This window comes from Anser anser (genome assembly GCF_964211835.1).
Source record: "Anser anser genome assembly, chromosome: 22".
Taxonomy (NCBI): domain Eukaryota; kingdom Metazoa; phylum Chordata; class Aves; order Anseriformes; family Anatidae; genus Anser; species Anser anser.
Window position 1 is genome coordinate 710,406 of NC_139743.1, and position 27,810 is coordinate 738,215.

Here is a 27,810-nt window from a genome sequence, read left to right on the forward strand (position 1 = left end):
CCAGAGAGTGCACTGGCACCACAGAGAATGCACTTCAGTGAGTCCAGAGAGTGCACTGGCACCACTGGGGATGCACTACAGTGAGTCCAGAGAGTGCACTGGCACCACTGGGGATGCAGTGCAGTGAGTCCAGAGAGTGCACTGGCACCACTGGGGATGCAGTGCAGTGAGTCCAGAGAGTGCACTGGCACCACTGATGATGCAGTACAGTGAGTACAGAGAGTGCACTGGCACCACAGAGAATGCACTTCAGTGAGTCCAGAGAGTGCACTGGCTCCACTGGGGGTGCGGTGCCGGAGGTCCAGAGAGTGCATTGGCACCACTGGGGATGCAGTGCAGTGAGTCCAGTGAGTGCACTGGCACCACTGGGGATGCACTGCAGTGAGTACAGAGAGTGCACTGGCACCACAGAGAATGCACTTCAGTGAGTCCAGAGAGTGCACTGGCACCACTGGGGATGCAGTGCAGTGAGTCCAGAGAGTGCACTGGCACCACTGGGGATGCACTACAGTGAGTCCAGGGATAGCACTGGCCCCACTGGGGATGCACTTCAGTGAGTCCAGAGAGTGCACTGGAACCACTGGGGATGCCCTTCAGTGAGTCCAGAGAGTGCACTGGCACCACTGGGGATGCACTGCAGTGAGTCCACAGAGTGCACGGGCTCCACTGGGGATGCAGTACAGTGAGTCCACAGAGTGCACTGGCACCACTGGGGATGCAGTGCAGTGAGTCCAGAGAGTGCACTGGCACCACTGGGGATGCAGTGCAGTGAGTCCAGAGAGTGCTCTGGCACCACTGGGGATGCACTGCAGTGAGTCCAGAGAGTGCAGTGGCACCACTGGTGATGCACTGCAGTTACTCCAGAGAGTGCACTGGCACCACTGGGGATGCAGTGCAGTGAGTCCAGAGAGTGCACTGGCACCACTGAGAATGCCCTTCAGTGAGTCCAGAGAGTGTACTGGCACCACTGGGGATGCAGTGCAGTGAGTCCAGAGAGCGCACTGGCACCACTGGGGATGCAGTGCAGTGAGTCCAGAGAGTACACTTGCACCACTGAGAATGCACTTCAGTGAGTCCAAAGAGTGCACGGGCACCACTGGGGATGCACTGCAGTGAGTCCAGAGAGTGCACTGGCACCACTGGGGATGCAGTGCAGTGAGTCCAGAGAGTGCACGGGCTCCACTGGGGATGCAGTGCAGTGAGTCCAGAGAGTGCACTGGCAACACTGGGGATGCAGTGAAGTGAGTCCAGAGAGTGCACTGGCACCACTGGGGATGCAGTGCAGCAAGTCCAGAGAGTGCACTGGCACCACTGGGGATGCAGTGCAGTGAGTCCAGAGAGTGCACTGGCACCAATGGGGATGCAGTGCAGTGAGTCCAGAGAGTGCACTGGCACCACTGGGGATGCACTACAGTGAGTCCAGAGAGTGCACTGGCACCACTGGGGATGCACAGCAGTGAGTCCAGAGAGTGCATTGGCACCACTGGGGATGCAGTGCAGTGAGTCCAGAGAGTGCACTGGCACCATTGGAGCTGCAGTGCAGTGAGTCCAGAGAGTGCATTGGCACCACTGGGGATGCACTGCAGTGAGTCCAGAGAGTGCACTGGCACCACTGGGGATGCAGTGCAGTGAGTCCAGAGAGTGCACTGGCACCACTGTGGATGCACTGCAGTGAGTCCAGAGAGATCACTGGCACCACTGGAGATGCACTTCAGTGAGTGCCGAGAGTGCACTGGCACCACTGGGGATGCAGTGCATTGAGTCCAGTGAGTGTACTGGCACCACTGCGGATGCACTGCAGTGAGTCCAGAGAGTGCATTGGCACCACTTGGGATGCACTGCAGTGAGTCCAGAGAGTGCACTTGCACCACTGGGGATGCAGTGCAGTGAGTCCAGAGAGTGCACTGACACCACTGGGGATGCAGTGCAGTGAGTCCAGAGAGTGCCCTGGCACCAATGGGGATGCACAGCAGTGAGTCCACAGAGTGCACTGGCACCACTGGGGATGCAGTGCAGTGAGTCCAGAGAGTGCACTGGCACCACTGGGGATGCAGTACAGTGAGTCCAGAGAGTGCACTGGCACCACTGGGGATGCACAGCAGTGAGTCCAGAGAGTGCATTGGCACCACTGTGGATGCAGTGCAGTGAGTCCAGAGAGTGCACTGGCACCATTGGAGATGCAGTGCAGTGAGTCCAGAGAGTGCACTGGCACCACTGGGGATGCAGTGCAGTGAGTCCAGAGAGTGCACTGGCACCACTGGGGATGCAGTGCAGTGAGTCCAGAGAGTGCACTGGCACCACTGGGGATGCACTGCAGTGAGTCCAGAGAGTTCACTGGCACCACTGGAGATGCACTTCAGTGAGTGCAGAGACTGCACTGGCACCACTGGGGATGCAGTGCAGTGAGTCCAGTGAGTGTACTGGCACCACTTTTGATGCAGCGCAGTCAGTCCAGAGAGTGCACTGGCACCACTGAGAATGCACTTCAGTGTGTCCAGAGAGTGTACTGGCACCACTGGTGATGTACTGCAGTGAGTCCAGAGAGTGCACTGGCACCACTGTGGATGCAGTGCAGTGAGTCCAGAGAGTGCACTGGCACCACTGGGGATGCACTGCAGTGAGTCCAGAGAGTGCACTGGCACCACTGGGGATGCAGTGCAGTTAGTCCAGAGTGTGCACTGGCACCACTGGGAATGCAGTGCAGTGAGTCCAGAGATCGCACTGGCACCACGGGGGATGCACTTCAGTGAGTCCAGAGAGTGCACTGGCACCACTGGGGATGCACTGCAGTGAGTGCAGGGAGTGCACTGGCACCACTGGGGATGCAGTGCAGTGAGTCCAGAGAGTGCAGTGGCACCACTGGGGATGCAGTGCAGTGAGTCCAGAGAGTGCACAGGCAGCACTGGGGATGCAGTGCAGTGAGTCCAGAGAGTGCTCTGGCACCACTGGGGATGCAGTGCAGTGAGTCCAGAGAGTGCACTGGCACCACTGGGGATGCAGTGCAGTGAGTGCAGAGAGTGGACTGGCACCACTGGTGATGCACTGCAGTTACTCCAGAGAGTGCACTGGCAGCACTGGGGATGCTGTGCGGTGAGTCCAGAGAGTGCCCTGGCACCACTGGTGATGCACTGCAGTGAGTCCAGAGAGTGTACTGGCGCCACTGAGAATGCCCTTCAGTGAGTCCAGAGAGTGCACTGGCACCACTGGGGATGCACTGCAGTGAGTCCACAGAGTGCACTAGCACCACTGGGGATGCAGTGCAGTGAGTCCAGAGAGTGTACTGGCACCACTGGGGATGCACTGCAGTGAGTCCAGAGAGTGCACTGGCACCACTGAGAATGCACTTCAGTGAGTCCAGAGAGCGCACTGGCACCACTGGGGATGCAGTGCAGTGAGTCCAGAGAGTGCACTGGCACCACTGAGAATGAACTTCAGTGAGTCCAAAGAGTGCACTGGCACCACTGGGGATGCACTGCAGTGAGTCCAGAGAGTGCACTAGCACCACTGGGAATGTATTGCAGTGAATCCAGTGAGTGCACTGGCACCAGTGGGGATGCACTGCAGTGAGTCCAGAGAGTGCACTGGCACCACTGGGGATGCAGTGCAGTGAGTCCAGAGAGTGCACTGGCACCACTGTGGATGCACTGCAGTGAGTCCAGAGAGATCACTGGCACCACTGGAGATGCACTTCAGTGAGTGCAGAGAGTGCACTGGCACCACTGGGGATGCAGTGCATTGAGTCCAGTGAGTGTACTGGCACCACTGCGGATGCACTGCAGTGAGTCCAGAGAGTGCATTGGCACCACCTGGGATGCACTGCAGTGAGTCCAGAGAGTGCACTTGCACCACTGGGGATGCAGTGCAGTGAGTACAGAGAGTGCACTGACACCACTGGGGATGTAGTGCAGTGAGTCCAGAGAGTGCACTGGCACCAATGGGGATGCACAGCAGTGAGTCCAGAGAGTGCACTGGCACCACTGGGGATGCAGTGCAGTGAGTCCAGAGAGTGCTCTGGCACCACTGGGGATGCAGTACAGTGAGTCCAGAGAGTGCACTGGCACCACTGGGGATGCACAGCAGTGAGTCCAGAGAGTGCATTGGCACCACTGGGGATGCAGTGCAGTGAGTCCAGAGAGTGCACTGGCACCATTGGAGATGCAGTGCAGTGAGTCCAGAGAGTGCACTGGCACCACTGGGGATGCAGTGCAGTGAGTCCAGAGAGTGCACTGGCACCACTGGGGATGCAGTGCAGTGAGTCCAGAGAGTGCACTGGCACCACTGGGGATGCAGTGCAGTGAGTCCAGAGAGTGCACTGGCACCACTGTGGATGCACTGCAGTGAGTCCAGAGAGATCACTGGCACCACTGGAGATGCACTTCAGTGAGTCCAGAGAGTGCACTGGCACCACTGGGGATGCAGTGCATTGAGTCCAGTGAGTGTACTGGCACCACTGCGGATGCACTGCAGTGAGTCCAGAGAGTGCATTGGCACCACTTGGGATGCACTGCAGTGAGTCCAGAGAGTGCACTTGCACCACTGGGGATGCAGTGCAGTGAGTCCAGAGAGTGCACTGGCACCACTGGGGATGCAGTGCAGTGAGTCCAGAGAGTGCACTGGCACCAATGGGGATGCACAGCAGTGAGTCCACAGAGTGCACTGGCACCACTGGGGATGCAGTGCAGTGAGTCCAGAGAGTGCACTGGCACCACTGGGGATGCAGTGCAGTGAGTGCAGAGAGTGCACTGGCACCACTGGGGATGGGTTTCAAGCCAACTGCATTAACCGCTCATGCTTCTTGCTTATGAGACGTTAGTAAACCAATTACATAGCCTTGTCAAGACTAAATCACAGGTAAAAATCCTGTACATCTCATGTGGCCAACCACTCCCAACTAGGATTCCAAGAACCAGGAGGTTCGGTGAAAATAGGGCTAGTGCTATTAGAGGGGTGATTATTAGGGTAAGCCCTAAGCTGTCTTTAATGGAGAAGTATGGGTGGAATGGGATTTTGTCGCAGTCTGATACGATTCCTAGTGGGTTATTTGAGCCCGATTCGTGTAGGAAGGTTAGGTGGACTAGGGTGATTCCTGCAATTAGGTAGGGCAGTAGGAAGTGGATGGCGAAGAATCGGGTTAAGGTTGGATTGTCTACTGAGAATCCTCCTCAGGCTCATTCTACTAGAGTTTGCCCAATGTACGGGATGGCTGAGAATAGGTCGGTGATTACGGTGGCCCCTCAGAATGACATTTGTCCTCATGGTAGGACATACCCTACGAAGGCAGTTGCTATTAGGGTGAGTAGGAGGATTACTCCTGTGTTTCAGGTTTCTTTGTATAGGTAGGAGCCGTAGTAGAGGCCTCGTCCGATGTGTAAGTAGATGCAGATAAAGAAGAGCGAAGCACCGTTGGCGTGGAGGTTGCGGATGAGCCATCCGTACTGGACGTCTCGGCATGTGTGAGCTACTGAGGAGAAGGCGAGTGAAGTGTCTGCGGTGTAGTGTATGGCTAGTAGCAGGCCTGTTAGGATTTGTGTGGCTAAGCAGATGGCTAGAAGGGAGCCGAAGTTTCATCAGGCAGAGATGTTGGAGGGGGCGGGTAGGTCGATTAGGGAGTTGTTGATTATTTTTAGTAGGGGATGGGATTTGCGGATGTTAGGGGCCATTAGTGAGTCTGTGTGTTATTAGGATTATTACCAGGATGGAGAGGGCGAAGGATCCTAGGTAGGCCTTAATTAGCCCTGTGTGTATTGAGGTTGCGGCTTTGCTTGCGGCTACTTGTAGTTCAGCAAGGCCCTCTGGCCCTATTTTTTTGAGTCAGGAGAGGTCGATCAAGTGTAGGGCAATGTTTTGTCCCTTTTCTAGTAGGTTTTTGGAGAAGAATCGGTGTACTAGGGGGTTGAAGTACCCTAATGCAGAGGAGAAGTTTATGAGGGGGTTTGGTTTGGGGTGAGTGAGGGTGTGTGATATGTTCGATAGTTCTAGGGCTAGGATGATTCCTAGGATTGTTATGAGGATGGCAGCGGTTTTGGTGATAAAGGGTATGGTTATTGGGGGGGTTTTGGTTGGTGTGATGAAAGAGGTAATGATTATTCCTGCTGTAATGCTGCCTAGGGCGAGTCGGGTTAGGGGGGCGGTGATTAGTGGGTTGTTTTCGTTTATTGATACTATTGGGGGGATTCGGGTTTGTCCAGCTTGGACTAGGATGGTTATGCGGATGCTGTAGGTTGCGGTGAATGCTGTGGCTATAAGGGTTAGGAGTAGGGCTCAAGTATTTAGGTATGATGTGTTTAAGCTTTCGATGATGAGGTCTTTTGAGTAGAATCCGGCTAGGAATGGGGTTCCTATCAGCGCCAGGTTTCCGATGGTTAGGCAGGAAGTAGTGACTGGGAGTATTTTCTGTAGGCCTCCTATCTTTCGGATATCTTGTTCTCCGTTTAGGTTGTGGATGATAGACCCTGAGCATAGGAATAGTATGGCTTTAAAGAAGGCATGGGTTGAGATGTGTAGGAAGGCTAGTTGTGGGAGGTTTAGTCCGATAGTGACTATTATTAGTCCTAGTTGGCTGGATGTTGAGAAAGCAATGATTTTTTTGATGTCATTTTGGGTTAGGGCGCATGTGGCAGCGAATAGGGTTGATAGAGCACCTAGGCATAGGCAGGCAGTTAGGGCTGTCTGGTTGGTGGCTAGCAGGGGGTGCATGCGGATGAGCAGGAAGATTCCGGCTACTACTATGGTACTGGAGTGCAGTAGGGCTGATACTGGGGTGGGGCCTTCTATTGCTGCGGGCAGTCATGGGTGGAGTCCAAATTGGGCGGATTTTCCTGCGGCTGCGAGGATTAATCCTATGAGGGGGAGGATTGGGGTTTGGTGGGGGTGTACGGCTTGTTGGATCTCTCAGGTGTTGAATGTTGAAGCTAGTCATGCTATGCTCAGGGTCAGTCCGACGTCTCCGATTCGGTTGTAGATTACGGCTTGTAGGGCGGCGGTGTTGGCATCTGCTCGGCCTTGTCATCAGCCGATGAGAAGGAAGGACATGATTCGTACTCCTTCCCAGCCTACGAATAGGAGGAATATGTTGTTTGCGGTTGTTAGGAGGAGTATGGCGACTAGGAATGTCAGTAGGTAGGTGAAAAATTTTGTTACGTATGGCTCTGAGGCCATGTATCATATGGCGAATTGTAGGATTGATCATGTTACAAATAGGGCGATTGGAAGAAATGTTATTGAGTATTGGTCTATTTTTAGGCTCAGGGGGATTTTAAAGTTTATAATGAATTTTCACTCCCAGTGGCAGGTGACAGATTCTACTCCCGAGTAGATGAATGCGGTTGTAGGGGCTAGGCTAATTAGGAATGCGGTTTTAACAGCGCGGGTGGTGGCTTGTGGGGTGTTTTTAAAGTTTTTAAATAGAAATGGCAGGATGATTGGGGTTAGGAGGATTGTCAGCGTGAGTAGTGTGAGGGAGTTGATTAGTAGTGTGGGGTTCACTCCTTTTACTTGGATTTGCACCAAGATGGGTGGTTCCTAAGACCAGTGGATTGCTGTTATCCTTTAAAAGTAAGGGGGCTGAGGTTTTAGGCTCAGATGTAAGAGTTAGCAGCTCTTGTTGGTTAAACCCTCCCCTCGGCAGGTAAGAAGGTTTGAACTTCTATTCTTAGAATCACAGTCTAATGTTTGGTTTAAACTATACTTGCATGAGGGGATTCCGGAGATCAGTTCGGGTTTGAGGATTAGGAGGAATATTGGGATAATGTGGAGTGTTATGAGCAGGTGTTCTCGCGTGGTTGAGTTTTGCATAGATGTGATGTGGGAGGGGATTGAGCCTCGTTGGGTCATTAGTAGTATGAATAAGGTGTAGGAGGCGGTTAGTAGGGTTGCGATTCCTGTTAGGATGATCGTGAAGGCAGATCAGTTGAATAAGGTGATTATAATGGTTAGCTCTGCTATGAGGTTTGTTGTTGGGGGTAAGGCTATGTTTGTTAGATTGGCCAGCAATCATCAGGTAGCTATGAGTGGTAGGAGAGGTTGTAGGCCTCGTGTGAGTAGTAGAATTCGGCTGTGCGTACGTTCATAGTTTGTGTTGGCTAGGCAGAATAGTATGGAGGAAGTTAGTCCATGGGAAATTATTAGGATCATTGCCCCTGAGAATGATCAGTGGGTTTGGATTATTCCTGCGGCGATAACTAGGCCTATGTGGCTAACGGATGAATAAGCGATTAGTGATTTTAGGTCTGTCTGTCGTAGGCAGATTGAGCTAGTCATTAGGGCGCCTCATAGGGCCAGGGTTAGGAAGGGGTAGTGCAGGAGGTTGGACAGTGGGCCCATAAATAGAGTGACTCGTATAATTCCGTATCCTCCTAGCTTTAGTAGTAGGGCGGCGAGGAGTATTGAGCCTGCGATGGGTGCTTCTACGTGGGCTTTTGGCAGTCAGAGGTGTAGGCCGTATAGTGGGGCTTTTACTATGAATGCTATGAGCAGTGCTAGACCTGATAGTATTCCTGTCCATGAGGTGGATAGGGTTGGGTGGGTTAGTTGTAGGGTTGGCAGGTGCAGGGTGCCAATTTTCACGTATAGGTGTATGATTGTGATTAACAGGGGTAGAGAGCTTACTAGCGTGTAGAATAGCAGGTAGATGCCAGCGCTTAGGCGTTCTGGTTGGTTCCCCCATCGGGTGATTAAGATTAGGGTGGGAATGAGGGTTGCTTCAAATGAGATGTAAAATAGTGCTAGTTCTGTGGTGGAAAAGGCTAGTAGGATGAATGGCTGGACTGCGACTAAGGTTGAGATAAAGATTCGTTTGCGTTGTAGGGGTTCTTGTTGCAGGTGGTTTTGGCTTGCTATGATTATGAGTGGGAGTAGTCAGCAGGATAGTACTAGGAGGGGGGATGAGATTTGGTCAATTCCTGTTCAGTTGGATAAAAATTTGTAGGGGTAGTAGGTTGGGATTAATCACTGTAGGCTTAGGGCAGCGATTAGGAGGCTGTATAAGGTGGTGTTAGTCCATAGAAATTTTGGTGGAGACAGCAGGGCTGTTGGAAGAAGTATGATTGTGGGTAGGATGATTTTTAGCATTGCAGGAGGTTTAGGTTGTGTAGATGGTCGGAGCCATGTGTGCGGGTGGAGGCTACTAGGATGGCCAGGCCTGTGCCCGCCTCACACGCTGAGAAGGTTAGCATGAGAATTGGTACCATGGTGAATGAGGAGACTTGGTTTTCGATGGATCATATTGATAGGCCTACGAATATCGATAATATTATGCTTTCAAGGCATAGTAGGGCGGATACTAGGTGGGTTCGGTGGAAGGCTAGTCCTAGTCCGCTGAAAATGAAGGCTGAGTAGAAGCTTAAATGTAGGGGCGACATAAGAAAGTTACAGGGTTGGCTGTAATCTGCTGGGTCGAAACCAGCTATCTTTTTGGTTAGACTAACTTTCTGTTATTCTGCTCATTCTAGGCCCCCTTGAATTCACTCGTAGGCCAGTCCGAGTGTTAGGAGAAGGAGGATCGCTACAGTTCAGGTGAGGGTCATTAGGGGGGATTGGAGTTGGACGGCTCATGGCAGGGGGAGTAGGAGGGCGATTTCTAGGTCGAATAGGACGAACAGGATGGCTACTGAGGAAGAATCGGACTGAGAATGGTAATCGAGCAGATCCAAGTGGGTCGAATCCACATTCGTACGGTGAGAGTTTCTCTGAGTCGGGGTTTATTTGGGCGAGTCAGAAGTTTAATGCGGTTAGGGCGGCGCTTAGGATTGATGATAGGGCGAATATGAACATGAGTGCGTTCATTGCTCTCCTCTGGGTTTATACCAGATTCTAGAGATTGGAAGTCAATTGTAATTAATATACTAGAAGAGCAAGATCCTCATCAGTAGATGGTTATGTAGAGGAATAGTCAGATGACGTCTACGAAGTGTCAGTATCAGGCTGCTGCCTCGAATCCGAAGTGGTGGTCTGATGTAAAGTGGAACTTGATCAGTCGGAAGAGGCAGACGGTCAGGAAGGAGGATCCGATGATTACGTGGAGTCCGTGGAATCCAGTGGCAACGAAGAAGGTAGATCCGTAGACGCTATCGGCGATTGAGAATGGGGCTTCGTGGTATTCTATTGCTTGTAGGGCTGTGAAGTAGAATCCCAGGAGGATCGTTAGGGTTAGGGCGTGGATGGCGTGTTTTCGGTTTCCTTCTGTGATGCTGTGATGGGCTCACGTTACGGTAACGCCTGAGGCTAGTAGGATGGCTGTGTTTAGTAGGGGGACTTCTATCGGGTTGAGTGGTTTAATTCCTGTTGGGGGTCATTGGCCTCCTAGTTCTGGGGTTGGGGCCAGGCTCGAGTGGAAGAACGCTCAGAAGAACCCTAAGAAGAAGAATGCTTCGGATGTGATGAAAAGGATTATGCCGTATCGTAGGCCTTTTTGGACTGTGGGAGTGTGATGGCCTTGGAAGGTGCTTTCTCGTACAATGTCTCGTCATCATTGGAGTATTACTAGGAGTATTGAGATGAGGCCTAGGGTTAGTAGTATGGATGAGTTGTAGTGGAATCACATGATTAATCCTGAGGTTGTGAGTAGGGCGGCGGCTGCCCCGAAGATTGGTCAAGGGCTTGGGTCAACTATGTGGTATGAGTGTGCTTGGTGTGCCATTAGATGTTTTCTTGTAAGTATAGGCTTAGAAGGAGCACGAAGACGTAGGCCTGGATTATGGCTACTGCTACTTCTAGGATGGTTAGGAGTAGTAGGATGATTATTGTTAGGATGGATACTGCAGGAAGGGTGGGTATTAATGCAATGGAGGCTGTAGAGATGAGTTGGATGAGTAAGTGTCCTGCTGTAAGGTTGGCTGTAAGGCGGACTCCGAGGGCTAGGGGGCGGATTAGTAGGCTGGTTGTTTCGATCAGGATTAGTGCGGGGATTAGGGGTGTAGGGGTACCTTCGGGTAATAGGTGGGCTAAAGAGGCTGATGGTTGGTTTCGTAGGCCTGTTAGTAGTGTGGCGAGCCATAGTGGGAAGGCTAGGGCTATGTTCATAGATAGTTGGGTGGTTGGGGTGAATGTATATGGAAGGAGGCCTAGAAGGTTGATTGTAAGAAGTATGATTATTAGGGATGTAAATATTATGGCTCATTTGTGGCCATTTTTGTTGAGTGGGACTATTAGTTGTTTTGTGATTAGGTGAAGGAGTCATGTTTGGATAGTAGAAAGGCGGTTGTTGATTCATCGGTTGTTTGGGGACGGGAATAGTAGGGCTGGGAAGAGTAGGGATAGTAGGATTAAGGGGATGCCAAATAGATTGGGGCTGGAAAATTGGTCAAAGAAGCTTAGGTTCATGGTCAGGATCATGGTGTGGGTTTGGTAGTGAGGGAGGTCTTATTTGATGGGGGGTTGGTTGTGGTGAAGGCTAGTAGTTTTGGTTGGATGAGGAGTGCTAGGGTTAATCAGGTTATAATTATGATTGAAAATCATGGTGCGGGGTTAAGCTGTGGCATATCATTAAGGAGGGGGAAGTCCCTCTTTGGCTAGCTTAAAAGGCTAGTGCTGTTGCATAGCTTCTTAATGATTAGGATGATGATAGAAGGGACGATCAGGCCTCGAAATGTGGGAGTGGGGTTGATTCTACTACAATGGGTATGTAGCTGTGATTAGCCCCGCAAATTTCTGAGCATTGTCCGTAAAAAATCCCAGGCCGGGTGGTAATGAATGAAGTTTGGTTTAGTCGGCCTGGGATTGCGTCTGTTTTAACTCCGAGCGTTGGGACTGCTCAGGAGTGGAGTACGTCTCCTGCAGTAATGATCACGCGGATGGGGGATTCTATTGGGATAACTACGCGGTGGTCAACTTCTAGCAGTCGGAAGTGGCCGTTGGGTAAGTCTGGGGTGGGCACTATGTAGGAGTCGAATGATAGGTCTTTGAAGTCTGTGTATTCGTAGCTTCAGTATCATTGGTGGCCGATGGCTTTTAGGGTGAGGTCTGGTTCGTCGATTTCGTCCATTATGTAGAGGATTTGTAGGGATGGGAGGGCGAGGAGTACCAGGACGATAGCAGGTAGGATTGTCCAGATCAGCTCTACTTCTTGGGCGTCTACAGCATTGGACGAGAGTTTTTCTGTTAGTATGTGGGCTAAAAGGTAGAGAACTAGGCTGCAGATAGCTAGGGCAACGATTAGGGCGTGGTCGTGGAATTCAACGAGTTCTTCTATGATGGGTGATGAGGCGTCTTGGAATCCTAGTTGGGAGTGGTTGGCCACATGAGATGTACAGGATTTTTACCTGTGATTTAGTCTTGACAAGGCTATGTAATTGGTTTACTAACGTCTCATAAGAAAGAAGCATGAGCGGTTAATGCAGTTGGCTTGAAACCAGCATGTGAGGGTTCGATTCCTTCCTTTCTTGTACTTGGACGAAGGCCGGTTCCTCGAAAGTATGGTATGGGGGAGGGCAGCCGTGGATTCATTCAACGTTTGTGGTAGTTAGTTCTGGTTGTAGGACTTTTCGTTTGGCCGAAAAGGCTTCTCAGATGATGAATATTAGTATGATTACGGCTACTATTGAGATTAGGGAGCCGATGGAGGAAATGGTGTTTCATAGTGTGTAGGCGTCGGGATAGTCCGAGTATCGTCGGGGTATTCCTGCTAGGCCTAGGAAGTGCTGGGGGAAGAACGTTAGGTTTACTCCTGTAAATATTACCCCGAAGTGGGCTTTTGCTCATGTTTGGTGTAGGGTAAACCCAGTGAGTAGTGGGAATCAGTGAGTAAATCCTGCTAGAATGGCAAAGACGGCGCCTATGGATAGGACGTAGTGGAAGTGGGCAACTACGTAGTACGTGTCGTGCAGGGCGATGTCTAGGGAAGAGTTTGCAAGAACGATTCCTGTTAATCCTCCGATGGTAAATAGGAAGATAAATCCTAGAGCTCATAGTATTGGGGGGGTCTCATTTGATTGTTCCTCCGTGCAGGGTGGCTAGTCAGCTAAATACTTTGATTCCGGTAGGGATGGCAATGATTATAGTGGCTGATGTAAAGTAGGCTCGGGTATCAACGTCTATTCCTACTGTAAACATGTGGTGAGCTCAGACGATGAATCCTAGGAAGCCGATGGATAGTATGGCTCAGACTATTCCCATGTAGCCGAAGGGCTCCTTTTTGCCTGAGTAGTACGTGACTACGTGTGAGATGATTCCGAACCCCGGTAGGATCAGAATATAGACTTCTGGGTGTCCGAAGAATCAGAATAGGTGTTGGTACAGGATTGGGTCTCCTCCTCCAGCGGGGTCGAAGAATGTGGTGTTTAGGTTTCGATCAGTTAGTAATATTGTAATACCGGCGGCGAGTACGGGGAGTGATAGAAGGAGTAGGATGGCGGTAATTAGTACGGATCAGACAAATAGTGTCCACTTCCACTACGTCCTATCCATAGGCGCCGTCTTTGCCATTCTAGCAGGATTTACTCACTGATTCCCACTACTCACTGGGTTTACCCTACACCAAACATGAGCAAAAGCCCACTTCGGGGTAATATTTACAGGAGTAAACCTAACGTTCTTCCCCCAGCACTTCCTAGGCCTAGCAGGAATACCCCGACGATACTCGGACTATCCCGACGCCTACACACTATGAAACACCATTTCCTCCTAGTCCTAGGACTTAGAGAAACTCCAGTACTAAAAATAGTAAACACAAGCAATAATTTCATATACTTCACTCTCACTCACCACTCAACTATCAGCTAACCACACCCCCGTCCACATAGCTTAACACAAAGCATGGCACTGAAGTTGCCAAGATGGCATAAAACATGCCTGCGGACAAAAGACTTAGTCCTAACCTTACGGTTGGTTTTTGCTAAATATATACATGCAAGTATCCGCGCCCCAGTGTAAACGCCCTCGACCACCTACCCCCATACAGGCCTTGAGGAGCGGGTATCAGGCACACCCAAGTAGTAGCCCAAGACGCCTCGCTAAGCCACGCCCCCACGGGTATTCAGCAGTAATTAACATTAAGCAATGAGTGCAAACTTGACTTAGTTATAGCAACAGCCTAACTTCAAGGGTTGGTAAATCTTGTGCCAGCCACCGCGGTCATACAAGAAACCCAAATCAACCGTCCTATTGACACGGCGTAAAGAGTGGTAAAATGCCTATCCTAGCTAACTAAGATCAAAATGCAACTGAGCTGTCATAAGCCCAAGATGCACCTAAACACACCATTAAGATGATCTTAGGAACTAACGACTGATTTAAACCCACGAAAGCCAGGGCCCAAACTGGGATTAGATACCCCGCTATGCCTGGCCCTAAATCTTGATACTTACTTTACCGAAGTATCCGCCAGAGAACTACGAGCACAAACGCTTAAAACTCTAAGGACTTGGCGGTGCCCCAAACCCACCTAGAGGAGCCTGTTCTACAATCGATAATCCCCGATTAACCCAACCACCCCTTGCCAACACAGCCTACATACCGCCGTCGCCAGCCCACCTCGAATGAGAGCACAACAGTGGACACAATAGCACCCCGCTAATAAGACAGGTCAAGGTATAGCCTATGGAGTGGAAGAAATGGGCTACATTCCCTATTCATAGGGCACACGGAAAGAAGCGTGAAACCACTTCTGGAAGGCGGATTTAGCAGTAAAGTGGGACAATAGAGCCTACTTTAAGCCGGCCCTGGGGCACGTACATACCGCCCGTCACCCTCCTCAAAAGCCACATCCCACATAACTAATACCATAAATACGCTGAAGATGAGGTAAGTCGTAACAAGGTAAGTGTACCGGAAGCTGTACTTAGAATATCAAGACGTAGCTATAACACCAAAGCACTCAGCTTACACCTGAAAGATATCTACTAGACCGGATCGTCTTGAAGCCCCCCCTCTAGCTCAACCACACAAATAGTACACCAAAACTAAAGAATTTACTAAACTAATTAAACTAAAGCATTTTACAGTCTTAGTATAGGCGATAGAAAAGACACTTAGACGTGATAGAGACCCCAGTACCGTAAGGGAAAGATGAAATAGCAGTGAAACAATCAAAGCGACAGACAGCAAAGATCAACCCTTGTACCTTTTGCATCATGGTTTAGCGAGAACAACCAAGCAAAGTGAACTAAAGTTTGCCCCCCCGAAACCCAAGCGAGCTACTTTCAAGCAGTTAAAGAGAGCGAACCCGTCTCTGTTGCAAAAGAGTGGGATGACTTGTCAGTAGAGGTGAAAAGCCAACCGAGCTGGGTGATAGCTGGTTACCTGTGAAACGAATCTAAGTTCCCCCTTAATCCTCCCTACCGGACATCCTGAACCCTAATGAGATGATTAAGAGCTATTTAATGGAGGGACAGCTCCATTAAAAAAGGACACAACCTCGACTAGCGGATAATTCTTACTACTGATCCTACCGTGGGCCCTAAAGCAGCCATCAAAAAAGAGTGCGTCAAAGCTCCACCACCTAAAAATACCAAAATAAGATGATTCCCTTATCACAAACAGGTCAACCTATGAATATAGGAGAATTAATGCTAAAATAAGTAACTCAGGGCCACACCCCTCTAACGGCGCAAGCTTACATAGAAACATTATTAACAGACCTAGACAGATACAAAAACCCCTACAAGACCACGTATTAACTAACCCTGTTAACCCGACTCAGGAGCGCCTATAAGAGCGATTAAAATCTGTGAAAGGAACTCGGCAAATTAATAAGGCCCGACTGTTTACCAAAAACATAGCCTTCAGCAAATTAAACAAGTATTGAAGGTGATGCCTGCCCGGTGACTTAGGTTTAACGGCCGCGGTATCCTAACCGTGCAAAGGTAGCGCAATCAATTGTCCCATAAATCGAGACTTGTATGAATGGCTAAACGAGGTCTTAACTGTCTCTCACAGATAATCAGTGAAATTGATCTCCCCGTGCAAAAGCGGGGATGTGAACATAAGACGAGAAGACCCTGTGGAACTTAAAAATCAACGACCACCGCGAATCCTCAATCAACCCCACTGGGGCCACTACCATCGCAGAGCCTGGTCGATATTTTTCGGTTGGGGCGACCTTGGAGGAGAACAAATCCTCCAAAAACAAGACCATACCTCTTTACCTAGAGCTACCCCTCAAAGTGCTAACAGTGACCAGACCCAATATAATTGATTAATGGACCAAGCTACCCCAGGGATAACAGCGCAATCCCCCTCAAGAGCCCATATCGACAGGGGGGTTTACGACCTCGATGTTGGATCAGGACATCCTAATGGTGCAGCCGCTATTAAGGGTTCGTTTGTTCAACGATTAACAGTCCTACGTGATCTGAGTTCAGACCGGAGCAATCCAGGTCGGTTTCTATCTATGACACACTCTCCCCAGTACGAAAGGACCGGGAAAGTGGGGCCAATACCACAAGCACGCCCCCCCCCTCTAAGCAGTGAAACCAACTAAACCGTGAACAGGGCCTTCCCCCACCACTTTCAATCCTAGAAAAGGACCAGCTAGAGTGGCAGAGCCCGGCAAGTGCAGAAGGCTTAAGCCCTTTCCCCAGAGGTTCAAATCCTCTCCCTAGCTTCACCCATGATTCAAATAACAACACTAAGCTGCCTCATTATATCCCTCCTATACATCATCCCAATCCTGATTGCCGTAGCCTTCCTAACCCTAGTAGAACGGAAAATCCTAAGCTACATACAATCCCGCAAAGGCCCTAACGTTGTCGGGCCTTTTGGCCTGCTTCAACCATTTGCGGACGGACTGAAACTATTTACCAAAGAGCCCATCCGACCCTCTACCTCTTCCCCACTTCTATTCATTCTGATACCAATACTAGCCCTTGTCCTAGCCCTCACCACTTGAGCACCACTACCACTCCCATTTCCCCTAGCAGATCTAAACCTCGGAGTTCTCTTCCTAATAGCCATGTCAAGCCTAGCCGTCTACTCAGTCCTATGATCAGGCTGAGCCTCGAACTCAAAATACGCACTAATCGGAGCCCTACGGGCAGTAGCACAGACCATTTCATACGAAGTGACACTGGCCATAATCCTGCTATCAATAATCATACTAAGCGGAAGCTACACACTCAGCTCCTTTGCCGTCGCACAGGAGCCTCTATACTTCATTTTCTCCTCATGACCCCTAGCAATAATATGATACGTATCCACCCTAGCAGAGACAAACCGAGCTCCTTTTGACCTCACAGAGGGTGAATCTGAGCTAGTCTCAGGGTTTAACGTTGAATACGCCGCAGGACCCTTCGCCTTATTCTTCCTAGCTGAATATGCGAACATTATGCTAATAAATACACTTACAGCCATCATATTCCTAAACCCAAGCGCCCTAGGGCCACCCACAGAACTATTCCCCGTCATCCTAGCCACAAAAGTCCTCCTACTATCTTCTGGTTTCTTATGGGTCCGAGCTTCATACCCACGATTCCGATATGACCAACTAATGCACCTACTATGAAAAAACTTCCTACCCCTCACACTAGCTCTGTGCCTCTGACACATCAGCATACCTATCTGCTATGCAGGCCTACCTCCTTACATAAGGAAATGTGCCTGAACTACAAAGGGTCACTATGATAAAGTGAACATAGAGGTATAACAGCCCTCTCATTTCCTGTTGACCTTAGAAAAGTAGGAATTGAACCCACACAAGAGAAATCAAAATTCTCCATACTTCCCTTATATTATTTTCTAGTAGAGTCAGCTAATCAAGCTATCGGGCCCATACCCCGAAAATGATGGTTTAACCCCCTCCTCTACTAATGAACCCTTACGCGACCCCAATCATAACCTTCAGCCTCATCTTGGGCACCACAATCACAATTTCCAGCAACCACTGAGTTCTGGCCTGGACAGGACTGGAGATCAACGCACTAGCCATCATTCCCCTAATTGCCAAATCCCACCACCCACGAGCAGTAGAAGCCGCAACGAAATACTTCCTAACCCAAGCAGCTGCTTCCGCCCTGGTCCTATTCTCTAGCATAACCAATGCCTGAGTCACCGGCCAATGAGACATCACACAAATAAACCACCCAACCTCCTGTCTACTACTGACAGCAGCAATCGCTATTAAACTGGGCCTAGTGCCATTTCACTTCTGATTCCCAGAAGTACTACAAGGATCGCCACTAATAACAGCCCTGCTACTCTCGACCCTCATAAAATTCCCCCCACTAACCCTGCTCCTACTAACATCCAAATCCCTCGACCCAGCTCTACTCACCGCCATGGCCCTAGCCTCAACAGCACTAGGAGGCTGAATAGGACTGAACCAAACACAAACACGCAAAATCCTAGCCTTCTCGTCCATCTCCCACTTAGGCTGAATCGCCATCATCCTAGTTTACAGCCCCAAATTGGCCTTACTTACCTTCTACCTATACACAATCATAACATCAGCCGTATTCCTAGCCCTTAACAAAATCAAAGCCCTTAACCTATCCATGATCACAACCTCATGAACAAAAACCCCAGTGCTAAACGCCACCCTAATACTAGTACTTTTATCCCTAGCAGGCCTCCCCCCATTAACAGGCTTTATACCAAAGTGACTTATCATCCAAGAACTAACTAAACAGGAAATAACACCAGCAGCCATGGCAATTGCCATGCTATCACTGCTCAGCCTCTTCTTCTACCTACGCCTCGCATACCACTCAACAATTACCCTTCCCCCCAACTCCTCTAACCACATAAAACAATGATACACTAGCAAAGCCCCAAGCACACCTACTGCGGTCCTTGCCTCACTATCAATCCTCTTACTTCCCCTGTCCCCAATAATACATGCCATTGTCTAGAAACTTAGGATAACACCCCAAACCGAAGGCCTTCAAAGCCTTAAATAAGAGTTAAACCCTCTTAGTTTCTGCACATTAAGACTTACAGAATATTAACCTGTATCTTCTGAATGCAAGTCAGACGCTTTAATTAAGCTAAAGCCTCCCTAGACAGATGGGCTTCGATCCCACAAAACTCTAGTTAACAGCTAAATGCCTAAACCAATTGGCTTCTGCCTACAAAGACCCTGACGCACCCTAGTGCGCATCGATGAGCTTGCAACTCAACATGAATTTCACTACAGAGCCGATAAGAAGAGGAATTAAACCTCTGTAAAAAGGACTACAGCCTAACGCTTCAACACTCAGCCATCTTACCCGTCACCTTCATCAACCGATGACTATTTTCCACTAACCATAAGGATATTGGCACCCTGTACCTCATCTTCGGGGCATGAGCAGGAATAGTCGGCACCGCACTCAGCCTATTAATCCGCGCAGAACTAGGACAACCAGGAACTCTCCTAGGCGACGACCAAATTTACAATGTAATCGTTACCGCTCACGCCTTTGTAATAAGCTTCTTTATAGTCATACCCATCATGATCGGAGGATTCGGCAACTGATTAGTCCCCCTCATAATCGGTGCCCCCGACATAGCATTCCCGCGAATAAACAACATAAGCTTTTGACTCCTCCCCCCATCATTCCTCCTCCTACTAGCCTCATCCACTGTAGAAGCTGGCGCCGGCACAGGCTGAACTGTCTACCCTCCCCTAGCAGGTGACCTTGCCCACGCCGGAGCTTCAGTAGACCTGGCTATCTTCTCACTCCACTTAGCCGGTATCTCCTCCATCCTTGGGGCCATCAACTTTATCACCACAGCCATCAACATAAAACCCCCCGCACTCTCACAATACCAAACCCCACTATTTGTCTGATCCGTACTAATTACCGCCATCCTACTCCTTCTATCACTCCCCGTACTCGCCGCCGGTATTACAATATTACTAACTGATCGAAACCTAAACACCACATTCTTCGACCCCGCTGGAGGAGGAGACCCAATCCTGTACCAACACCTATTCTGATTCTTCGGACACCCAGAAGTCTATATTCTGATCCTACCGGGGTTCGGAATCATCTCACACGTAGTCACGTACTACTCAGGCAAAAAGGAGCCCTTCGGCTACATGGGAATAGTCTGAGCCATACTATCCATCGGCTTCCTAGGATTCATCGTCTGAGCTCACCACATGTTTACAGTAGGAATAGACGTTGATACCCGAGCCTACTTTACATCAGCCACTATAATCATTGCCATCCCTACCGGAATCAAAGTATTTAGCTGACTAGCCACCCTGCACGGAGGAACAATCAAATGAGACCCCCCCAATACTATGAGCTCTAGGATTTATCTTCCTATTTACCATCGGAGGATTAACAGGAATCGTTCTTGCAAACTCTTCCCTAGACATCGCCCTGCACGACACGTACTACGTAGTTGCCCACTTCCACTACGTCCTATCCATAGGCGCCGTCTTTGCCATTCTAGCAGGATTTACTCACTGATTCCCACTACTCACTGGGTTTACCCCACACCAAACATGAGCAAAAGCCCACTTCGGGGTAATATTTACAAGAGTAAACCTAACGTTCTTCCCCCAGCACTTCCTAGGCCTAGCAGGAATACCCCGACGATACTCGGACTATCCCGACGCCTACACACTATGAAACACCATTTCCTCCATCGGCTCCCTAATCTCAATAGTAGCCGTAATCATACTAATATTCATCATCTGAGAAGCCTTTTCGGCCAAACGAAAAGTCCTACAACCAGAACTAACTACCACAAACGTTGAATGAATCCACGGCTGCCCTCCCCCATACCATACTTTCGAGGAACCGGCCTTCGTCCAAGTACAAGAAAGGAAGGAATCGAACCCTCACATGCTGGTTTCAAGCCAACTGCATTAACCGCTCATGCTTCTTTCTTATGAGACGTTAGTAAACCAATTACATAGCCTTGTCAAGACTAAATCACAGGTAAAAATCCTGTACATCTCATGTGGCCAACCACTCCCAACTAGGATTCCAAGACGCCTCATCACCCATCATAGAAGAACTCGTTGAATTCCACGACCACGCCCTAATCGTTGCCCTAGCTATCTGCAGCCTAGTTCTCTACCTTTTAGCCCACATACTAACAGAAAAACTCTCGTCCAATGCTGTAGACGCCCAAGAAGTAGAGCTGATCTGGACAATCCTACCTGCTATCGTCCTGGTACTCCTCGCCCTCCCATCCCTACAAATCCTCTACATAATGGACAAAATCGATGAACCAGACCTCACCCTAAAAGCCATCGGCCACCAATGATACTGAAGCTACGAATACACAGACTTCAAAGACCTATCATTCGACTCCTACATAGTGCCCACCCCAGACTTACCCAACGGCCACTTCCGACTGCTAGAAGTTGACCACCGCGTAGTTATCCCAATAGAATCCCCCATCCGCGTGATCATTACTGCAGGAGACGTACTCCACTCCTGAGCAGTCCCAACGCTCGGAGTTAAAACAGACGCAATCCCAGGCCGACTAAACCAAACTTCATTCATTACCACCCGGCCTGGGATTTTTTACGGACAATGCTCAGAAATTTGCGGGGCTAATCACAGCTACATACCCATTGTAGTAGAATCAACCCCACTCCCACATTTCGAGGCCTGATCGTCCCTTCTATCATCATCCTAATCATTAAGAAGCTATGCAACAGCACTAGCCTTTTAAGCTAGCCAAAGAGGGACTTCCCCCTCCTTAATGATATGCCACAGCTTAACCCCGCACCATGATTTTCAATCATAATTATAACCTGATTAACCCTAGCACTCCTCATCCAACCAAAACTACTAGCCTTCACCACAACCAACCCCCCATCAAATAAGACCTCCCTCACTACCAAACCCACACCATGATCCTGACCATGAACCTAAGCTTCTTTGACCAATTTTCCAGCCCCAATCTATTTGGCATCCCCTTAATCCTACTATCCCTACTCTTCCCAGCCCTACTATTCCCGTCCCCAAACAACCGATGAATCAACAACCGCCTTTCTACTATCCAAACATGACTCCTTCACCTAATCACAAAACAACTAATAGTCCCACTCAACAAAAATGGCCACAAATGAGCCATAATATTTACATCCCTAATAATCATACTTCTTACAATCAACCTTCTAGGCCTCCTTCCATATACATTCACCCCAACCACCCAACTATCTATGAACATAGCCCTAGCCTTCCCACTATGGCTCGCCACACTACTAACAGGCCTACGAAACCAACCATCAGCCTCTTTAGCCCACCTATTACCCGAAGGTACCCCTACACCCCTAATCCCCGCACTAATCCTGATCGAAACAACCAGCCTACTAATCCGCCCCCTAGCCCTCGGAGTCCGCCTTACAGCCAACCTTACAGCAGGACACTTACTCATCCAACTCATCTCTACAGCCTCCATTGCATTAATACCCACCCTTCCTGCAGTATCCATCCTAACAATAATCATCCTACTACTCCTAACCATCCTAGAAGTAGCAGTAGCCATAATCCAGGCCTACGTCTTCGTGCTCCTTCTAAGCCTATACTTACAAGAAAACATCTAATGGCACACCAAGCACACTCATACCACATAGTTGACCCAAGCCCTTGACCAATCTTCGGGGCAGCCGCCGCCCTACTCACAACCTCAGGATTAATCATGTGATTCCACTACAACTCATCCATACTACTAACCCTAGGCCTCATCTCAATACTCCTAGTAATACTCCAATGATGACGAGACATTGTACGAGAAAGCACCTTCCAAGGCCATCACACTCCCACAGTCCAGAAAGGCCTACGATACGGCATAATCCTTTTCATCACATCCGAAGCATTCTTCTTCTTAGGGTTCTTCTGAGCGTTCTTCCACTCGAGCCTGGCCCCAACCCCAGAACTAGGAGGCCAATGACCCCCAACAGGAATTAAACCACTCAACCCGATAGAAGTCCCCCTACTAAACACAGCCATCCTACTAGCCTCAGGCGTTACCGTAACGTGAGCCCATCACAGCATCACAGAAGGAAACCGAAAACACGCCATCCACGCCCTAACCCTAACGATCCTCCTGGGATTCTACTTCACAGCCCTACAAGCAATAGAATACCACGAAGCCCCATTCTCAATCGCCGATAGCGTCTACGGATCTACCTTCTTCGTTGCCACTGGATTCCACGGACTCCACGTAATCATCGGATCCTCCTTCCTGACCGTCTGCCTCTTCCGACTGATCAAGTTCCACTTTACATCAGACCACCACTTCGGATTCGAGGCAGCAGCCTGATACTGACACTTCGTAGACGTCATCTGACTATTCCTCTACATAACCATCTACTGATGAGGATCTTGCTCTTCTAGTATATTAATTACAATTGACTTCCAATCTCTAGAATCTGGTATAAACCCAGAGGAGAGCAATGAACGCACTCATGTTCATATTCGCCCTATCATCAATCCTAAGCGCCGCCCTAACCGCATTAAACTTCTGACTCGCCCAAATAAACCCCGACTCAGAGAAACTCTCACCGTACGAATGTGGATTCGACCCACTTGGATCTGCTCGATTACCATTCTCAGTCCGATTCTTCCTCAGTAGCCATCCTGTTCGTCCTATTCGACCTAGAAATTGCCCTCCTACTCCCCCTGCCATGAGCCGTCCAACTCCAATCCCCCCTAATGACCCTCACCTGAACTGTAGTGATCCTCCTTCTCCTAACACTCGGACTGGCCTACGAGTGAATTCAAGGGGGCCTAGAATGAGCAGAATAACAGAAAGTTAGTCTAACCAAAAAGATAGCTGGTTTCGACCCAGCAGATTACAGCCAACCCTGTAACTTTTTTATGTCGCCCCTACATTTAAGCTTCTACTCAGCCTTCATTTTCAGCGGACTAGGACTAGCCTTCCACCGAACCCACCTAGTATCCGCCCTACTATGCCTTGAAAGCATAATATTATCGATATTCGTAGGCCTATCAATATGATCCATCGAAAACCAAGTCTCCTCATTCACCATGGTACCAATTCTCATGCTAACCTTCTCAGCGTGTGAGGCGGGCACAGGCCTGGCCATCCTAGTAGCCTCCACCCGCACACATGGCTCCGACCATCTACACAACCTAAACCTCCTGCAATGCTAAAAATCATCCTACCCACAATCATACTTCTTCCAACAGCCCTGCTGTCTCCACCAAAATTTCTATGGACTAACACCACCTTATACAGCCTCCTAATCGCTGCCCTAAGCCTACAGTGATTAATCCCAACCTACTACCCCTACAAATTTTTATCCAACTGAACAGGAATTGACCAAATCTCATCCCCCCTCCTAGTACTATCCTGCTGACTACTCCCACTCATAATCATAGCAAGCCAAAACCACCTGCAACAAGAACCCCTACAACGCAAACGAATCTTTATCTCAACCTTAGTCGCAGTCCAGCCATTCATCCTACTAGCCTTTTCCACCACAGAACTAGCACTATTTTACATCTCATTTGAAGCAACCCTCATTCCCACCCTAATCTTAATCACCCGATGGGGGAACCAACCAGAACGCCTAAGCGCTGGCATCTACCTGCTATTCTACACGCCAGTAAGCTCTCTACCCCTGCTAATCACAATCATACACCTATACGTGAAAATTGGCACCCTGCACCTGCCAACCCTACAACTAACCCACCCAACCCTATCCACCTCATGGACAGGAATACTATCAGGTCTAGCACTGCTCATAGCATTCATAGTAAAAGCCCCACTATACGGCCTACACCTCTGACTGCCAAAAGCCCACGTAGAAGCACCCATCGCAGGCTCAATACTCCTCGCCGCCCTACTACTAAAGCTAGGAGGATACGGAATTATACGAGTCACTCTATTTATGGGCCCACTGTCCAACCTCCTGCACTACCCCTTCCTAACCCTGGCCCTATGAGGCGCCCTAATGACTAGCTCAATCTGCCTACGACAGACAGACCTAAAATCACTAATCGCTTATTCATCCGTTAGCCACATAGGCCTAGTTATCGCCGCAGGAATAATCCAAACCCACTGATCATTCTCAGGGGCAATGATCCTAATAATTTCCCATGGACTAACTTCCTCCATACTATTCTGCCTAGCCAACACAAACTGTGAACGTACGCACAGCCGAATTCTACTACTCACACGAGGCCTACAACCTCTCCTACCACTCATAGCTACCTGATGATTGCTGGCCAATCTAACAAACATAGCCTTACCCCCAACAACAAACCTCATAGCAGAGCTAACCATTATAATCACCTTATTCAACTGATCTGCCTTCACGATCATCCTAACAGGAATCGCAACCCTACTAACCGCCTCCTACACCTTATTCATACTACTAATGACCCAACGAGGCTCAATCCCCTCCCACATCACATCTATGCAAAACTCAACCACGCGAGAACACCTGCTCATAACACTCCACATTATCCCAATATTCCTCCTAATCCTCAAACCCGAACTGATCTCCGGAATCCCCTCATGCAAGTATAGTTTAAACCAAACATTAGACTGTGATTCTAAGAATAGAAGTTCAAACCTTCTTACCTGCCGAGGGGAGGGTTTAACCAACAAGAGCTGCTAACTCTTACATCTGAGCCTAAAACCTCAGCCCCCTTACTTTTAAAGGATAACAGCAATCCACTGGTCTTAGGAACCACCCATCTTGGTGCAAATCCAAGTAAAAGGAGTGAACCCCACACTACTAATCAACTCCCTCACACTACTCACGCTGACAATCCTCCTAACCCCAATCATCCTGCCATTTCTATTTAAAAACTTTAAAAACACCCCACAAGCCACCACCCGCGCTGTTAAAACCGCATTCCTAATTAGCCTAGCCCCTACAACCGCATTCATCTACTCGGGAGTAGAATCTGTCACCTGCCACTGGGAGTGAAAATTCATTATAAACTTTAAAATCCCCCTGAGCCTAAAAATAGACCAATACTCAATAACATTTCTTCCAATCGCCCTATTTGTAACATGATCAATCCTACAATTCGCCATATGATACATGGCCTCAGAGCCATACGTAACAAAATTTTTCACCTACCTACTGACATTCCTAGTCGCCATACTCCTCCTAACAACCGCAAACAACATATTCCTCCTATTCGTAGGCTGGGAAGGAGTACGAATCATGTCCTTCCTTCTCATCGGCTGATGACAAGGCCGAGCAGATGCCAACACCGCCGCCCTACAAGCCGTAATCTACAACCGAATCGGAGACGTCGGACTGACCCTGAGCATAGCATGACTAGCTTCAACATTCAACACCTGAGAGATCCAACAAGCCGTACACCCCCACCAAACCCCAATCCTCCCCCTCATAGGATTAATCCTCGCAGCCGCAGGAAAATCCGCCCAATTTGGACTCCACCCATGACTGCCCGCAGCAATAGAAGGCCCCACCCCAGTATCAGCCCTACTGCACTCCAGTACCATAGTAGTAGCCGGAATCTTCCTGCTCATCCGCATGCACCCCCTGCTAGCCACCAACCAGACAGCCCTAACTGCCTGCCTATGCCTAGGTGCTCTATCAACCCTATTCGCTGCCACATGCGCCCTAACCCAAAATGACATCAAAAAAATCATTGCTTTCTCAACATCCAGCCAACTAGGACTAATAATAGTCACTATCGGACTAAACCTCCCACAACTAGCCTTCCTACACATCTCAACCCATGCCTTCTTTAAAGCCATACTATTCCTATGCTCAGGGTCTATCATCCACAACCTAAACGGAGAACAAGATATCCGAAAGATAGGAGGCCTACAGAAAATACTCCCAGTCACTACTTCCTGCCTAACCATCGGAAACCTGGCGCTGATAGGAACCCCATTCCTAGCCGGATTCTACTCAAAAGACCTCATCATCGAAAGCTTAAACACATCATACCTAAATACTTGAGCCCTACTCCTAACCCTTATAGCCACAGCATTCACCGCAACCTACAGCATCCGCATAACCATCCTAGTCCAAGCTGGACAAACCCGAATCCCCCCAATAGTATCAATAAACGAAAACAACCCACTAATCACCGCCCCCCTAACCCGACTCGCCCTAGGCAGCATTACAGCAGGAATAATCATTACCTCTTTCATCACACCAACCAAAACCCCCCCAATAACCATACCCTTTATCACCAAAACCGCTGCCATCCTCATAACAATCCTAGGAATCATCCTAGCCCTAGAACTATCGAACATATCACACACCCTCACTCACCCCAAACCAAACCCCCTCATAAACTTCTCCTCTGCATTAGGGTACTTCAACCCCCTAGTACACCGATTCTTCTCCAAAAACCTACTAGAAAAGGGACAAAACATTGCCCTACACTTGATCGACCTCTCCTGACTCAAAAAAATAGGGCCAGAGGGCCTTGCTGAACTACAAGTAGCCGCAAGCAAAGCCGCAACCTCAATACACACAGGGCTAATTAAGGCCTACCTAGGATCCTTCGCCCTCTCCATCCTGGTAATAATCCTAATAACACACAGACTCACTAATGGCCCCTAACATCCGCAAATCCCATCCCCTACTAAAAATAATCAACAACTCCCTAATCGACCTACCCGCCCCCTCCAACATCTCTGCCTGATGAAACTTCGGCTCCCTTCTAGCCATCTGCTTAGCCACACAAATCCTAACAGGCCTGCTACTAGCCATACACTACACCGCAGACACTTCACTCGCCTTCTCCTCAGTAGCTCACACATGCCGAGACGTCCAGTACGGATGGCTCATCCGCAACCTCCACGCCAACGGTGCTTCGCTCTTCTTTATCTGCATCTACTTACACATCGGACGAGGCCTCTACTACGGCTCCTACCTATACAAAGAAACCTGAAACACAGGAGTAATCCTCCTACTCACCCTAATAGCAACTGCCTTCGTAGGGTATGTCCTACCATGAG

General features: G+C 49.3%; 3 long non-coding RNA genes across 3 annotated transcripts in view; 1 reads left to right on the top strand and 2 right to left on the bottom strand.

Moving 5' to 3' along the window:
* Nucleotides 1–27,810, bottom strand: part of LOC310885166 — a 331,937-nt gene that overhangs the window by 303,788 nt on the left and 339 nt on the right. The gene's annotated exons all lie outside the window — the stretch shown is intronic.
* LOC310885167 lies at nucleotides 4,913–27,810 on the top strand. Its single transcript, XR_014574582.1, has 2 exons — nucleotides 4,913–5,787; nucleotides 27,301–27,810. It is a non-coding gene; the product is annotated as an uncharacterized lncRNA (long non-coding RNA).
* On the bottom strand, nucleotides 12,306–23,629 carry LOC310885165. The gene is made up of 2 exons (XR_014574580.1): nucleotides 20,514–23,629; nucleotides 12,306–12,529 (listed from the first exon to the last, which is right to left on the bottom strand). It is a non-coding gene; the product is annotated as an uncharacterized lncRNA (long non-coding RNA).